This window comes from Eriocheir sinensis, chromosome 42, assembly GCF_024679095.1.
Source record: "Eriocheir sinensis breed Jianghai 21 chromosome 42, ASM2467909v1, whole genome shotgun sequence".
NCBI lineage: Eukaryota > Metazoa > Arthropoda > Malacostraca > Decapoda > Varunidae > Eriocheir > Eriocheir sinensis.
The window spans coordinates 4,678,175-4,695,307 of NC_066550.1; positions in this window are offsets into that span (position 1 = coordinate 4,678,175).

The following is a 17,133-nucleotide window of genomic DNA, read 5'->3' on the forward strand; positions in this document are numbered from 1 at the left end:
AAAATATTGAAAATAAGTTAAATGCTCTGGCATGACCATCTATGCATGAGCTATCACATGGCAGATTTATTTATTTTATTTTTTTCCACGAATGTAAACATCCCACTGAGCCTGAGTTTAAATGTCTATTAAGTGGGCGTGGCGAGGCATTTCTAGTGCTGGTGGCAAGAATAATTTTGTTACATCTGACAGGCGGCCGCAACGATGGGCTGTCTCACGGAGACTGTAGTAATACAAGCTGCCAAGGCTCGCCCCCCGTTCCTGTTTTGAGCATAGTATCCACCATTCCTGCTTTCTTTCTCTACCTTGACATAGGCAGGTTATGTAATGAGCAGCTTCTGTGTCGCTACATAGAGGCTCTTCGAAGAGTTACGTCCAAAGGCGGGGTTCCTGTAGTGTGTGGGGTTCTGCCAAGGTGGCGGGTTGGTGGCATTTGGTTGTCCAAGGCTATTGCATTAAACTGCAGGTTGGCAGATTATTGCAAAGCCAATGGATGGACATTTGTCGACGCCTGGGACAGTTTCTTTGGCAAGAACCACCTATACCAGAGGGACGGGGCTCACCTTTCACAGGAGTACAGATCTTGTCTGATGCCCTTGAACGTGGATTGGGGTGGGGGCCCTGCAGGGTTTTTTAGGGTAGGTAAGAAGGGGCCTAAGATGGCAATACCAAGTGGGAGCACTAAATGTAGTAATAATAATAACAGCTGCAGGGTAAAGCAAGGGGTAGGTCTAAATGTGTACTACACAAACAGTAGAAGTATTAGGAATAAGATAGATTTATTGAGGGGAAAGGCGTGCGTAGAGAAATTTGATATGATAGCGATCACAGAGTCATGGGTAAACACTGCAGACAGACACTTTCTCCCAGAATTAGAAATTGAAGGGTATAAGTTATTCCACCAAGATCGAATAGGCAGGAAGGGGGGTGGGGTCGCACTCTTCGTCAGGGGCAATCTTAAGTGTGTCATTAACAACTCAATCAAGGAAGATGGCAATACAGAATCCCTCTGGGTAGAAACAATAGGTAGGAAGGAGAAGCTTGTCATAGGAGTACTTTACAGACCGCCCAACCTTACCAGGGACAGTAGTCAACCCCTTTTACAAGAAATTAGTAGGGCGTCAAGATATAGAAATGTGTGTGTAATTGGTGATTTCAATTATAGGAACATAGAGTGGGATACTTTATCCGGAGACCAAGAGGCACAGGATTTGTTAGATGTGATACAGGATAGTTTCCTTAAGCAGTTAATTAGAACACCAATGAGGGAAGAAAATATTTTGGATTTGTTGTTAACTAATAGAGAGGACATAATTAGCAACATTGAGGTTGGGGATTCATTAGGTAACAGTGATCATAAGGAAATTAGATTTAATATTGAATGGGAGGACAGAGTCAGCAGTAACAACACATTAATACCTGACTTCAGGAAGGCGGACTACGAGGGGTTAAAAAAGCAGCTACAAAGACTTAGGGGAGTAAGATCAGAAGTAGGTCAGGACCCATAGCAGGGAGGGGCATTAATCTCTGGTGAGGTCACTAGTCAGGTCAGTAGCTTGGAGGGTGTGTACAATAGTCTGGTCAGGGAGATTAAACTAGGGCAGAAACAGTTTATACCTCACAGGGAAGTCAGGTCAACAGGTAATTACCCGTGACGGATGACAGACAGGCTAAAAACTGAAATAGGAAGAAAAAGAGGACTATATGTTAGAATCAAAAGGGGGGAAACTCACCTAAGGGATAGTTACAACGATTTAGCTAGAACAGCAAAGAAAAATACACGTATGGCAAAACGTAATTATGAGATTAGAATTGCCAGGGAAGCAAAGACCAATCCAAAGGGCTTCTTTCAGCTTTATAAGACCAAGGTTAGGGATAAGATAGGGCCGCTTAAGTCAGGAGAATCACTGATTGATAGAGATGAGGAAATGAGCGAGGCGTTAAATAGATATTTCTTAACTGTATTTACCAAAGAAAGATTAGATGATATACCTCAGGGAGAACAGATCTACAGGGGAGAAGAGGTAGAAGGATTAACCGACATCAACATAAGTAGGGAGCTCGTGATTAGACAGATAGATAGACTTAAAGTCACTAAGGCGCCAGGGCCAGATGAACTTTTCCCCAGGGTAATAAAGGAATGTGAAACTGAAATCAGTGGGCAGTTAACAGAAGTATTTAGGAAGTCACTAGACACAGGGGTGGTGCCTGTTTCATGGAGGCAGGCACACGTTATTCCAATATTTAAGAAGGGAGACAAATCTTCTATGGAGAACTATAGGCCGATTAGTTTGACGTCAGTTATAGGTAAAATGATTGAGTCAATAATAACTGATAGTATTAGGGACCATATAGACAGACATAATTTAATTCACGACTCACAGCATGGGTTTATTAAAGGAAAGTCGTGCCTCACTAATCTTTTATCCTTTTACAGTAGAGTACACGAGGCAGCTGACAATGATGAGAGCTATGATGTAGTTTATCTTGATTTTAGTAAGGCCTTCGATAAGGTACCTCACCAGAGACTGTTAAGTAAAGTCAGGGCTCATGGAATAAGAGAGAAGGCATTTGATTGGATTAAGGCGTGGATTAGCGACAGGAAACAGGGTTACCATTAACGGTAAAAAATCTGAATGGGTTAATGTTACCAGTGGGGTTCCTCAAGGTTCAGTTTTATGCCCGCTTTTATTAATTATCTACATCAATGACATAGACAATGTGATAACTAGTGACATAGATAAATTTGCAGATGACACCAAAATAGGACGCACTGTTAGGACAGGGGAGGATGCTAGAGCACTGCAGGAGGATCTCACCAAACTGTCTGCTTGGTCAGAGAAATGGCAGATGAATTTTAACCACCAAGTGTGGCGTACTTAGTGTTGGAACACGCAACCCATTACACGGGTATAGTTTAGACTCCACAGCGATAGGCAGGTCTCAGTGTGAAAGGGATTTGGGGGTGTTAGTGAACTCTGACCTAAAACTAAGGAAGCAATGTATTAGTGCAAGGAATAGGGCTAACAGGGTATTAGGCTTTATTAACAGGACGGTAACCAACAGGAGTGCAGAGGTCATCCTCAGACTCTATCTAGCATTAGTTAGGCCACACTTAGATTATGCTGTCCAGTTTTGGTGCCTACACTACAGAATGGACATCAACTTGCTCAAATCAGTTCAGAGGAGGATGACCAAGATGATTCAGGGGCTGAGGAACCTCCCATATCAGGATAGGCTGAAGCATCTAAACTTACATTCACTAGAAAGACAAAGAGTGTGGGGAGATCTGATAGAAGTATTCAAATGGGTCAAGGGTTACAACAAAGGCAATATAAGTAAAGTACTGAGAATTAGCCAGCAGGATAGAACTCGTAGTAATGGATTTAAATTAGAAAAGTATAGATTTAGGAGAGATATAAGCAAGCATTGGTTTAGTAATAGGGTGGTGGGGGAATGGAATAGACTCAGCAATCACATAGTGCAGGGACGATAGCTTGTTTTAAGAGTAGACTGGATAGCTACGTGGACGAGGACGACAGGTGGCAGTGAGGTGTGGGTGCAGTAAGGAGACAGGGTACTGGAGCGTACGCCCGTACCGAAGGTAAACGAGGATCAAGCCTCTACCTGTAATCCCTGAAACTACACCTCACCCATCGTGAGTAGTGGGGCGGATTCTGGAGCTGCCCTGTGTAGGCCACCCGGCCTCTTGCAGTTTCCCTATGTTCTTATGTTCTTATGTTCTTTGCAGCACCATTCCTATTAACCATCTTTCTGGGGGATATTGTTAAAGCACAAAGAAGTCACTCTGTAATGCTGAAAACACACTGTAGTGCTGAAAACATGACAAGAACTCACGGATGCTATTTCTACAATTTTACAATGTGGACTGAGACTAGAGCTGTCATCTGGTGGTCAAGAATTACCCTAGACCAAGCAAGAATTAATCCCAAGTCTTGTGAAATTCTTGCGTTTCTTGTTCTGGCGTGTCAGATTTTAAAGAATTCCCCCAATTCTTGGCAAGAATCGGCGTCCTGCACAAGCCGTGGCGGGGCTGGGTACGGCCACTGTCTTGCTGGCTGCACCTCCATAGGCCTATGGCGATGACCATTTCCTGAGCTTCCTATGGGTAGCCCTGCCAGGTGGGGGTGCATATAGAGTTCACGAGGTTACTGTTGTGTTACTGTTGTGCCACAGACCATTTTAAAGCATCACTGTATGATAAGTAAGAACTTTCTGGTATGAAAACGTCATCGTCATCGTTAGATACAAGAAAGTGAACAGTGCCATTTGTCATATTTTGTAGAGAAAAGTACGTTTTAAGGAACTCCGTCACATGCAATGACGTTAACCCTTTCAATACAGTGACGCAAACGTCGGCGTCACAGTATGAAAAGGGTTAACCTTTTCATTGCTAAACGCTCGCAGCGAGCGTTAGGCGTATTTGCTGGTGGTGCTAAACGCTCGCTGCAAGCTCCACCCGCACTCAAATCTCCTGCGTATGAGAGTGTTCCAACTCTAATTCTCACAACACAGAATTGCCAATTGAGTGTGTTCTTCACTAAATTTGGTGGAAAATCATATCAGCCCAGCACGGCAAATCTATGGACGAGCAACTGGTGGATGTTCTTGCCCAATATAGCGGCATTTTTGCATAGTTTCACCTATCACCTGACTGATTCTTTGACCAAATAGTTGTTAATATTGCAGTTGGCAATACTTCCTTGCCATAATCTGAAGGAGAGATGTCCGCAGTTCCCTCAATATGGCTGATCATCCCGCACTCACCAACGTAAGTGTTAACATTCAACACTCCCTGAACGTGCATGTACGTTCGCAAGAGAGGCATACATAACCAACTCCTATAGATCTGGAACTCCTCTTTCCTCTCGCGCACAATGATGCGTTTCACGTCATCAAGGGTAAATAAAAAGGTCCTGGCACATGATGACACAGAACGCATCATAAAAGTTTAAAACATTGATTAAACAATTGAAATTGCGTCAAATTTGGGAGCGTCATTTTTTAGGATAAGTTTCTTAATGGTAACATATGGCAACCTTTTTAAGGAGCGTAGATGAGGAGTGATGAGGAGGACGGAGGAGTGGAGGGAGGAGGGGTCAGTCACCTCGAAAAAAATACAGTTTTCTTGGTGTAACTCGGGAACTAATAGGCGTATGAGGATTTTGAGGATACCATAAGAATTCTCACTAAATTCCGCTTTGAAACATATATTCAGCTAAATAAGTTGGCCCACAAAATTTCGAGCCAGCTAACTAGCTAGCTTGGGAAGAGTTGGTACTTAGGATTTATTGTCTACAATACACTATATGGTGACTTGAAACGAGTTCGTATTGTTCAGTCTCCTCTATTTTTATTTGCGCATGCTCTTGTACAAGTCTTTATGAAGCCATTGATACCAAATTTATTGGGGTACAATATATCTTTGAGGGTAAAATACGTCCGGGAATATAGAGTATCGCAGCAGCAGAGACAGCTCAAGGGCACTAAAAAAAGAAAACAGTAATAAAAAAAGCCCGCTACTCGCTGCTCCCAAAAAAGAATCAAAAGAGGTGGCCAAATGAAAGGTCAGTTTCGGGAGGAGAGGTGTCCTGATACCCTCCTTTTGAAAGAGTTCAAGTCGTAGGCAGGAGGAAATATAGATGAAAGAAGATTGTTCCAAAGTGTACCAGCATGAGGGATGAAAGAGTGAAGATGCTGGTTAACTCTTGCATAAGTGGTTTGGACAGTATAGGGATGAGCATGAGTAGAAAGACATGTGCAGCGGGGCCGCGGGAGGGGGGGAGGCATGCAGTTAGCAAGTTCAGAAGAGCAGTCAGCGTGGAAATATCGATAGAAGATAGAAAGAGAGGCAACATCGCGGCGGAATTTAAGAGGTAGAAGACTATCAGTAGGAGGAGAGCTGATGAGACGAAGAGCCTTAGACTCCACTGTGTCCAGAAGAGCTGTGTGAGTGGAGCCTCCCCACACGTGAGATGCATACTTCATATGAGGGCGGACAAGGCCCCTGTATATGGATAGCAACTGCGCGGGGGAGAAGAACTGGCTGAGATGATACAGAACGCCCAACCTCGAGGAAGCTGATTTAGCGAGAGAGGAGATATGAAGTTTCTAGCTGAGATTTTGAGTTAAGGATAGACCGAGGATGTTTAGTGTTGAAGACGGTGACAGCTGAGTGTTGTCAAAGAATAGGGGATAGGTGTTTAGAAGATTGTGTCGAGTTGATAGGTGGAGAAATTGAGTTTTTGAGGCATTGAAGGACACAAGGTTCCTTCTGCCCCAATCGGAAATGATAGCAAGGTCTGAGGTTAAGCGTCTGCAGCCTCCAGTCTGGAGTCGTGTACTTCCTGTTGAGAGGGTCTTCTATTGAAAGAAGTTGAATAATGCAGAGTGGAGTTGTCGGCTTATGAGTGGACAGGACAGTTTGTTATGGAAAGAAGATCATTGATGAATAACAGGAAGAGAGTGGGTGATAGGACAGAGCCCTGTGGAACGCCACTGTTGATAGGTTTAGGGGAAGAGCAGTGACCGTCTACCACCGCAGAGATAGAACGGCCGGAAAGGAAACTGGAGATAAAAAAACAGAGAGAGGGATAGAATGCGAAAGAGGGCAGTTTAGAAAGCAAAGACTGGTGCCAGACTCTATCGAAGGCTTTCGATATGTCTAGCGCAACAGAGAAAGTTTCACCGAAACGGCTAAGAGAGGATGACCAAGAGTCAGTTAAGAGAGCAAGAAGATCGCCAGTAGAACGTCCCTTGCGGAATCCATACTGGCGATCAGATAGAAGATTAGAAGTGGAAAGGTGCTTTTGAATCTTCTGGTTAAGGATTGATTCAAAAGCTTTAGATAGACAGGAAAGTAAAGCTATAGGGCGGTAGGTTGAGGGATTGGAATGGTCACCCTTCTTAGGCACAGGCTGTACAAAGGCATGCTTCCAGCAGGAAGGAAAAATAGATGTTGATAGGCAGAGACGAAAGAGTTTGATCAGGCAGGGTGTCAGCACAGAAGCACAGTTTTTAAGGACAATAGGAGGCACTCCATCAGGTCCATAAGCCTTCTGAGAGTTGAGGCCAGAGAGGGCATAGAAAACATCATTTGGAAGAATCTTAATAACAGGCATAAAGGAGTCAGAGGGGGGATGAGTAGGAGGAATATGCCTAGAATTGTCCAGGGTGGAGTTCTTACAGAAAGTTTGAGTGAAGAGTTCAGCTTTAGAGACAGATGAGACGGCAGTGCTGCCGTCAGGGTTAAGGAGAGGAGGGAAAGAGGAAGAAGTGAAATTGGAGGAGATATTTTTTGGCTAGATGCCAGAAGTCACGGGAAGAATTAGAAGAAGCAAGGTGTTGACATTTTCTATTAATAAAAGAAGTTTTGGTAAGTCGGAGAATAGATTTGGCACGATTCCGGGCTGAAATGTAAAGATCAAAGTTAGCGGGAGTTTGAAGGCTCTGGAACCTTTTGTGAGCTGCCTCTCTATCTTTGATAGCACGAGAACAAGCGTGATTAAACCAAGGCTTTTTAGCATGAAGAGTAGAGAAAGTATGTGGAATGTATGCCTCCATTCCAGAGACAGTCACCTCTGTGATGCGCTGAGCACACACAGAGGGGTCTCTCTCCTGGAAGCAGTAATCATTCCACGGGAAATCGGAAAAGTACATCCTCAGGTTGTCCCACCGAGTTGAAGCAAAATGCCAGAAGCATCGCCTCTTGGGTGGGTCCAGAGGATGTACAGGAGCGATAGGACAGGATACAGAAATAAGGTTATGATCGGAGGAGCCCAACGGAGAGAACAGTTTGACAGAGTAAGCGGAAGGATTAGAGGTAAGGAAGAGGTCTAGAATGTTGGGCCTGTCTCCAAGACGGTCGGGAATACGAGTAGGGTGCTGAACCAACTGCTCTAGGTCGTTGAGGAGAGCAAAGTTGTAGGCTTGTTCACCAGGCTGGTCAGTGAAAGAGGATGAAAGCCAAAGCTGGTGGTGAACATTGAAATCTCCCAAGATGGAGATTTCAGCAAAGGGAGAGTGAGTCAAGATGTGCTCCAATTGAGAGTTCAAATAGTCAAAGAATTTTACATAGTTAGTAGAGTTAGGTGAGAGATAAACAGCACAGATGTATTTAGTAATAGAATGACAATGAAGTCTTAGCCAGATGGTGGAAAATTCAGAAGAGTCAAGGTTGTGGGCACGAGAGCAAGTGATGTCGTTGCGCACGTAGGCGCAACATCCAGCTTTAGATTGAAATTTAGGATAGAGATAGTAGGAGGGAACAGAGTAGAGGTTGCTGTCAGTAGCCTCAGAAACCTGTGTTTCGGTGAGGAAGAGAAGGTGAGGTTTAGAGGAGGAGAGATGGTGTTCCACAGAATGAAAATTAGAACGAAGACCGCGTATGGTGAGTGGAACAGAAACTTACTGGAAACTTTTGGTGCGTGAGAGGGTTAACTGTGACTAAATTAACGCGTGTTGTCCTTGATGAATGACAAAATGATAAATAGTGTTGGTTCATCAAATCATATGGACAAGATTGGCAGATTATGGGAGGGAGGTGAAAAACAGTCTCAAGAATGGGGGGTCGTTCAAGAAGGTTATCGCCAGATGATGCCTTAGGGTTGAAAACTTGCCACCCTTTACTTAAAATACGGAACGCCATTTGTTCGGTATTTTCCTGTCTGAATGGTTAAGTTGATAAAACTCAGTACTCTAAAAATGAGGTAAGCGCATTTTTCGGTGAACCACAAAACCAGTCCATAAAATTATGTTTGTCAAGGGTCATTCTGAAATACATGTAAAATATGTGTCGTAACGTCTCTCCCCCCTTCCTCTTGCCTTCACCAGCAGCGGGCAGCGGCTGTCAGTCATGGCAGGGTTGCCCTCCGTTCCTTAAAATATGGATTCGTTCTGTATTGGAGGAAGGGATATTGCATTCCTTATTTGTTTTTTATCAAGGTGGCGGCCCTACCTGAGACTATTCTCAGTATTGTCTATTTTGAGCAATCTCGTCTTGCTGCGAACAAAGGGAACCCACGCTCACGTCTTCAACTTGTACAAAGAGACACGCCAGTCCTCGTTGAAAGACAGACTTCATCGGCCAGGCTGACGTAAACCAATAGTCAGTCTATTGGCATCCTCCCCTACCCTTCATGAGCCATCACCCGGCAAGGGTTTGTGGTCCCTCCTTGAAGGTATGTACGTGCTTGACCCAGACGGCTTTCATATAGCCCGTGTCCCCACCCAGGGGGTGGCGACAAAATAAATAAATAAATAAATAAATAAATAAATAAATAAATAGATAGATAAATAAAAGTAAATAAATAAAAGCACTTGTAAACCGAGGTCTGACTATATTCCCTTTCAAGGGCATGCTATATATTATTAAAATTATTTTGTCATAAAAAGTAGTATTGAAGTTTAAGAGGACTGCAAATTTGCCTTCAAAAATGTCCTTTACATAAGTGTATACAACAACTGTTCTGAAGCCAGAGGTTATAACGTTTAAAGCAATAGGTGCTAGTTTTAAATTCAGGTTTAAAGAGCTTCCTGGGACCCATCTGTGTTTTCACATTTCATGGCATTGGATTTCTCTGTGCTCTTTTGCCTCAGAGGTTTGCACTCACATTCCTTTGCTATTTTTACATTTGTTTTGATCCTTTAGCTGTTTCCTCAGGTTTTACCAAAATGCATGGAGGTTAGTAGAAGGTAAATGTTACAACACAAGTAATCCTTTTTCACATTTTATTTCTCCCTTAGTTCTAATGTCATGTCCCGGGATTTGACTTCCTCTTTCCTACTATTCTTTTGGCCCCACACGTCCTCTGCGTGTATCGAAACACATGAGAAATTACGTGAGAAATTAATCACAACAAGGAGAGGCTATATTTCCCGGCTGCCTGGGATTGAACCCGCGACCAGCATGACGGGCAAGCCACTCCTTACTAAGTTGGCCAAAGAGGTATCCCACTGGCTAAGTGGGTTATAGGAGGCTCGTTCATCAGGCACTACACTAACATTGTGGGGGTCACTGTTCTAGCCATTCCATAAACACTTTGCTATGCTATACAGGTATTTCTACTAAGTGCTCTTTGGAGGATCCTTCAGAACATCAAGTTTTACTGGAGTGCTGAGTTCTTTGCAACTGACCATAGGCTTGATGTTGCAACACTCAAGCTTCATGGCAGAATACTGTGTTCCATCTCGAGAGGCTGAAAAATTTGGTTTGTGCTTGTGAATATGCAGTGGCGGTCTCTGATCAGTTCATTGTGCCCAGCAGCACCCTTGAAGATCCTGTAGAAATGTGGGATACCTGCTAACGTGAAAGTCTTAAAGCTGCAAAGGAGTGTATTGGAGAGCATCTGAGATCTGGGAGTGGTTTTGCCCCTGGGGCCTGAGATACTAGAGAATGTTGAGTGTCAGTCTGCCATGCTTGCTGGCAATCAGGACCAATGTAGGGGCCTTTTGCATAGGATTAGAACTCTCCTGTGGAGAGACAAGGAGAGGTGTGTCAGGAATCTCGCTGAAGAAGTCATATAAATTCGAATGACCTCCGACCTGCTTACCTAGCCCTGAAGAATCTCTGCTCCAAGCTTCTCTCACAAGTGTGTGCTCTCCCAGCTGATGGCTGCTTTGTGTCAGACATGGATGGGCAGAGAGCTCATTGGGCTGAGTACTTTGAGCACTTGTACACGGCAGACCCTCCAACTGGGCAGCTTCCCTCTGCTGAGTTGCTGGTGGCGGATGCTGATCCACCCATCAATGAAAGCCCATCACCCTCTCTGACAAAGCCAGAAAGGCTGTGACAGAGTTGAGGAGTAGAAAGGCAGCTGGTATCTGTAACTTCAGTGTGGAGCTGTTCAGAGCTGGAGGTGAGGCTGTGATCCGTGGGTTGCATGTGGTCCTGACTGTTGTATGGCAGTCTGGTACTATTTCTCTTGACTGGCAGAGGGGGTTGGTCATTCCTGTCTGGAAAGGGAGAGGGGACTGCCAAGACTGCATGGCTTTTACAAGTGTTAGTCCTTAGCTGATGCTCGAATGCGACAAGTGAAAGTGATAAAGAATGTGACAGGTACAGTCGTAGACAAAAGTGAAGACGCAGATTTCAGTAACTTTCGTTCACAGGCACTAGAGAGTTTTCCCTTTTAATTTGATTCACAAGCAATAAATTTGTAAAATACCTGGTAAAACACTTGCTTATAAATAAAAGAAGGTAACAGTACTTTGTTGGGGGTGAAAATGTCCAATTAATGCTAAAACAATTATCATGTCATTAATTTGACTTTGCTTTCTGGCATCTACAAATGGCTGATCTTTCCGCTATTTATATTACTATAATGTCCAACTCTTTTAATCAAACCGTACCATAAAATCAATAATCAACGTTAATACTTGCACATGATTTTAACTCGTACGATAAAATGATACTACAGTCGTCCCTCAAATAGTACGGTTTCCAATACAGGTAACTCTCGATTTACACGAGTTTGGTTTACGCATTTTTGAAATAACGCGGGGTCCAAAATCCAAAAAAATGTTTGATTTACACTTTTTTCACTTAAATGCGATATTTTATGGAGTGGCCACCAGATGTCTCATGCAACTGGACTCACACGGCGCCGCGGCCACACAGCTGAGCTCAGTTCTTCCTGTGCGCCACTTAAACAACAATACAGTACCCACGCTGCCACGCTACTCAACAATAGGGGTGGGGAGGTACCGGTACCAGTACCGATACTAACAGTACCAGCTATATGGTACGGTACCAGTACCAGACTGCTCGGTACTGGTACCAAACTGCTCGGTACCGGTACCAATACTAGCCAGTCACTCATGGTGTCCCTCATTTCTTCCTCACACGAGTGAGGCTGAGTGCCTGAGTGGATATCTCAGTGATATGGATATTCTCTCTCTCTCTCTCTCTCTCTCTCTCTCTCTCTCTCCACTGAATGAAGTGAATATTTATTTTTCGATAGAAACCTACCTCTTGTTTGATTTACATTGTTTTTGATTTACGCGACCTCTTCAAGGACACAATACTCGCGTAAATCGAGAGTTACCTGTAGTATGGTTTTGGTTTTATACTGATTGTCAAAGAATTTTTTTTTAGAATTTTTAAATTTCCCGCTCGTTGCACCAAGTAGCCATGGTGTGAGTGGCAACACTGTTCTACCAGACTGCCACCCATGCACATCTCCTCAAGCCATGTGTGTGCACAACATCAGGAACACTTGTTTTGCCAGATTGAAACCTATTCGCTTTCACTAAGTCCGTGTATGTGCATAACCTGAGCTGCGCTTCTCCATTACCACATAACATGAACATGGGACCCAAGAGACAAGCCAAAACATTTGAAAAAAAGTATTCACCTTGCAGAATAATTCAGATTTAGGAGAAGGTACGTTTTGGCATGAGTTCAGTAGCTGTAGGGAGAGCATACCACATGAATCCGGGTTCCGCCTGGCTCAGCTTCTAGTCGCCAGCCAAAGTTGTCAGTTACGCATTTTCTCCTGAATTGTTGGCAACGGAGCCATCCTGGCAGCGTTCCCTGATTGATTGATAGTTTATTGTTGCAAGGGTCTGCGAGCGAGCCTTATCATACACTCACACTCTCTTTTACTCTCTATCACAGTTTCTGTTGCTCTCTAAATCATACTTGAAAAAAGATGCAAAACGGTAATTGTGGAGATTGTCTCGCGCCTACAAAAACGACATTACGCTTCCATATTTTTACGCGGACACGAGTGAACCCGCACCCGAATGGTGGTTCACGGGGACGAGCCGCCATGCTTCATCCTCCTCACTGACCCGCCACATAGGCCTCAGTGAACCAGGGCCAAGCTGACGTCTCCACCGCTTGGGTGCCTCAGAGTCAGTCCACCCAGTGCCTCAGAGCTGGCCACACCCCGTAGCTGACCTCTTCACGCACGGCTCTGCAGTTCCCGGGGCCCATTGGATTACGCTGAGCGCCCTGAGGAACGCAAGGACGCCAGCACAGCGAGCCCCGCGAGCGGATGGGGACGGTACTCGGTGCCCCTGACGTAGTTGCAAGGTGCTGAGAAGGCGGGGACTCGACGAGTGTGTCTGGGCGTGTCAGCTATTGTGGGGGAGCCAATAAACCAGCTACCAGAAAACGTGTTTCTCTCAGCCCTTCCTGTTCACTTCAAGGCCCCGATCCCTTAGTTGTGGTGAAAGCAGGCCCCAAGGGGCGCCACCCCCTACTCCTTTCGTTACACTGGTGTCAGGAGTGGGATACGTGGCCTTTGGAGAGACGGCGAGGTTGTGGGAAAGGCTACCATGACTGCGCAGTGGGGAACTTGGCAAGATGACTACCCCGGCAGCAGCGGGAGGCACGCCGACGTTAGCGGACTTGGTGGAGGTGTTGAACCAGCAGTTCCAAGGTCAAGCTCGGCTGTTAGAGGCTCAAACGAGACAAGCTCTCTCCGAGGGCCAACAGGTTCAGGCCCAAGCCATTAGTGAGTTTAAGGACGTGTTTCTGAGTTGCTTAGGCGACCTCAGGGAGGAGGCCAGACAGTTCGCCGAGGACAGCTGTTGGAAAGTGAAGAGCGAAGTGATGAAGGAGGTGGTTAAGATAGAAAAAAGACCTCCGAGATCAGGTGACGAGCCAGCTAGACACTGTGGTTGCGGGATTCAGTGGTGCGGTAGCTGCGTTGGAGGAAAGGATAGATGGTGGGCAGAAGGCGGGGACACCTGACAACGGAGACAAGGCACAACCCGAGGGAAGTGACTCTCCTCAGGGTGATGACCGTGACAACGGAGAGGCGGACAGGCGGATGCCACGCTGTCAAGGAGAGGTTAGCGGGACGATTAGTCGGAGGGACGCCCTGGGATGTGCCCTAGATCTGTTCCGTACTCATCCCGCCATTCCTACATGCTCTCCTCCCATGTCTCCCTCCGTGGTTCCCTGCCGGGAGACGGCAGGTCGACGCAAGCCCCAGGATTTCGACGGACGGGTCTCTCTAGAGGCTTACCTCGCTCAGTTCGAGCTAATGGCAGAGGCTTAAGGCTGGAATCCATGGGAGAAGGCTGTGCAGCTCGCATCGAGCCTGAAGGGTCCCGCCGTGGAGGTCCTGAGCCAGCTTACACCTGCCCAACGCTCTTCGTACTCCAGCATCGTGGCAGTACTAGAGCGATGGTATGGCCACCAACACCAAGCGGAGGTGTTCCGGGCAAGGTTCCGGGCCAGGGTTCGTGTCCGGGACGAGAAGCTGCAGCAGCTAGCCCAGGACTTGGAGAACTTGGCCAGAAAGGCCTATCCGGCGGCCACAGAAGACCTCCTCGCAATTTTGTTGTGAGACCAGTTTGTGGACGCACTGAACAACCAACAACTGCAGGTATACATGAAACAAGCTCACGTCGGCGACCTTCAGGAAGCGTTAGCTCAGGCCTTGGAGTTCGAGTCATTCGTCCAGTCAAGCCCTGTGAAGCCCAGGTTCGACCAAGCGAGGAAGGATTTTCGAGCACAGAGGGGACATGTGAGGTCTCAAGGGGAGGTGACCGTCATGTGAAGCTTCCCCAGAGAGTGCTGGGATTGTCGTCGTGTGGGGCACATGTGGAGGAACTGCCCTACTGCCAATCGCTCGTCTTCTAGTGAGTGACAGAGCACTGGTGCAGGCCAGGGTGTCTGCCGGGGGTGTAGCCAGTCGGCACAACCTGCCAGCTCTAGCCCACGGGCTGGAAATGAGGATGATTTGGCGTCACCGGGAAATGGAAGACGGCTGGGCGGCGGGGGCCGGCGCCAGCCATCCCCATCCAGGCCCCAGTCTTTCTAAGATGCTGTACCACAGCTGCCCGCAGCGTACAGGTCGAGGGAGCCGTGAACGGGGTACCCTGTCGGCTCACGGTAGACACCTGGGCAGAGCAAACGTTCGTCCGGCTGGACGTGATGGCGGCACCAAATCCTCCTGTGGCAGTACAGCACCTGTGTGGCGTTACCGGCCACTGTGCCGAGTTGCGAGGACCGGTGGAGGCCCAGATCACCATCGGAGAAGAGGTGGAGCGACTGCCCGTGTACGTGGCAGATATTGAGGACTCCTGTCTTTTGGGCCTGGACTACCTCAAAAAGAGTCGGGCACGGGACGACTTTGGACACATGACCATGCGGATCAGGAACGTCGTGGTGCCCCTGCTCGAGTCGAGTAGCCCTGCCCAAGTGGTAGCAGCCAGAGCAGTAAGCGTCCCCCCGAGGTCGGAGACACGCGTAAGATGTAGACTGAGCCAGAGGATGGCGAGTGGGGACGGCCTAGTGGAGCCACCGCTTGCCGAACAGCTGCAGGGCGGTCTGGTGGTCGGCAGGACCTTGGTTCAGTGGGATAAGGACGAGGTTACGGTGTTGGTGGCTAACCCTTCGGATAGTGAGCATCATATCCAGGTAGGAACAGCACTGGGAACGTGCGAGGAGGTGGAACGGGCGTGGGAGACTGCGGACGACAGGTCAGTGGCGAGGGCTGCTGGCGGTGGCGTGCCTGAGCACCTCCAGGAGCTACTGGGGAGGAGCTCTGAATGTCTGAGTCTGAGGCAAGCAAACCAGCTGAGGAAACTGCTCATCTCTTATGCTGACGTATTCTCGACAGGATACAGAGACTTGGGACGGTCCGACCTATCCAAACATTGCATCGATACAGGTAACAGTCGCCCGATCAAGCACCCCCCGCGGAGAATCGCCCATGCCCGTCGCGCAGAGATGGAGAAGGTGGTAGGTGAACTCATCGAACAGGGAGTAGTGGAGTGCTCTAGCAGCCCGTGGTCGTCGGCGGTGGTGAGGAAGAAAGACGGTACGACAAAATGCTGTGTGGACTACCGTGCACTTAACGATGTCACGGTCAAGGACTCCTACCCCCTGCCTCAGATTGACGACACCCTGGACGCGCTAGTCGGAGCCAGGTGGTTTTCTACCCTGGACCTGAAGTCAGGATACCACCAGATAGAGGTAGCCGAGGAAGACAAGGCTAAGACGGCGTTCTCCACCGGGCAGGACCTGTGGCAGTTTAAGGTGATGCCATTTGGCCTGTGCAACGCCCCTGCAACCTTCGAGCGACTGATGGAAAGGGTGCTAGATGGGTTCCAGTGGAAGACCGCCCTAGTCTATTTGGACGATGTGATTGTGTACGGGACCACGTTCGAGGAAGAGTTGGAGCGGTTGGAAGCAGTGCTCCTGCGGTTCAGGGCGGCTAACCTAAAGCTCAGCCCTAAGAAGTGCCTGCTTTTCCAGCGGGAGGTACCGTTTTTGGGGCACATTGTTGGCCAGGATGGAGTCAGGCCGGACCCTCAGAAGGTAGCAGCTGTGAGGGAGTGGCCGGTGCCAAGGACAGTGAAGGAAGTATGGAGCTTTCTGGGACTCTGCACCTACTACAGGCGCTTTGTGCAGGGCTTTGCTACCATTGCCACTCCCCTGCATCAGCTAACGCGAGAAGGGGCGGTGTTCCGCTGGGACTTGGAGTGTCAAACAGCCTTCGAACGACTAAAGGAGGCCTTGATAGGCTCCCCTGTGCTACCGTACCCAGATCCTCGCCTCCCTTACCTGTTGGACTGCGATGCTAGCGCTGAGGGGATTGGTGCTGTGCTCTTCCAGGAGAAGAATGGACAAGAGCAGGTGGTGGTGTACTACAGCCAGAAGTTTAGCGCGCCTGAGCGCAACTACTGCGTCACAAGGAAGGAGCTGCTGGCTGTGGTTAGAAGCCTGGACCACTTTCACTCTTACCTCTATGGTGCCCCATTCACCGTGAGAATGGACCATGCAGCCCTACGGTGGCTGAAAACACTGAGGAACCCGGAGGGCCAGCTGGCACGTTGGCTCGGAAAGTTGGAGCAGCACAACTACCACGTGGTGCACCACCCAGGTAAGGCACACACCAACGCTGACAGCCTCAGCCGGCACTCGTGTGGACCAGACTGCAGTCACTGTAGCGGTAAGGAGCCAGTGGAATGCCGACGGACAGTGGTGTCCATGGACTCGTCCAACAGTGAAGACGGATGGCAGGAGGCCCAGCGGAAAGATCCGGACATCGGCCCCATCGTGAGGATGCTTGAGTCAGGCGCGGCCAGACCACCACGGGGGGAGGTAGCAGCACTGAGCCCCGACGCGAAGCACTACTGGGAGCAGTGGGA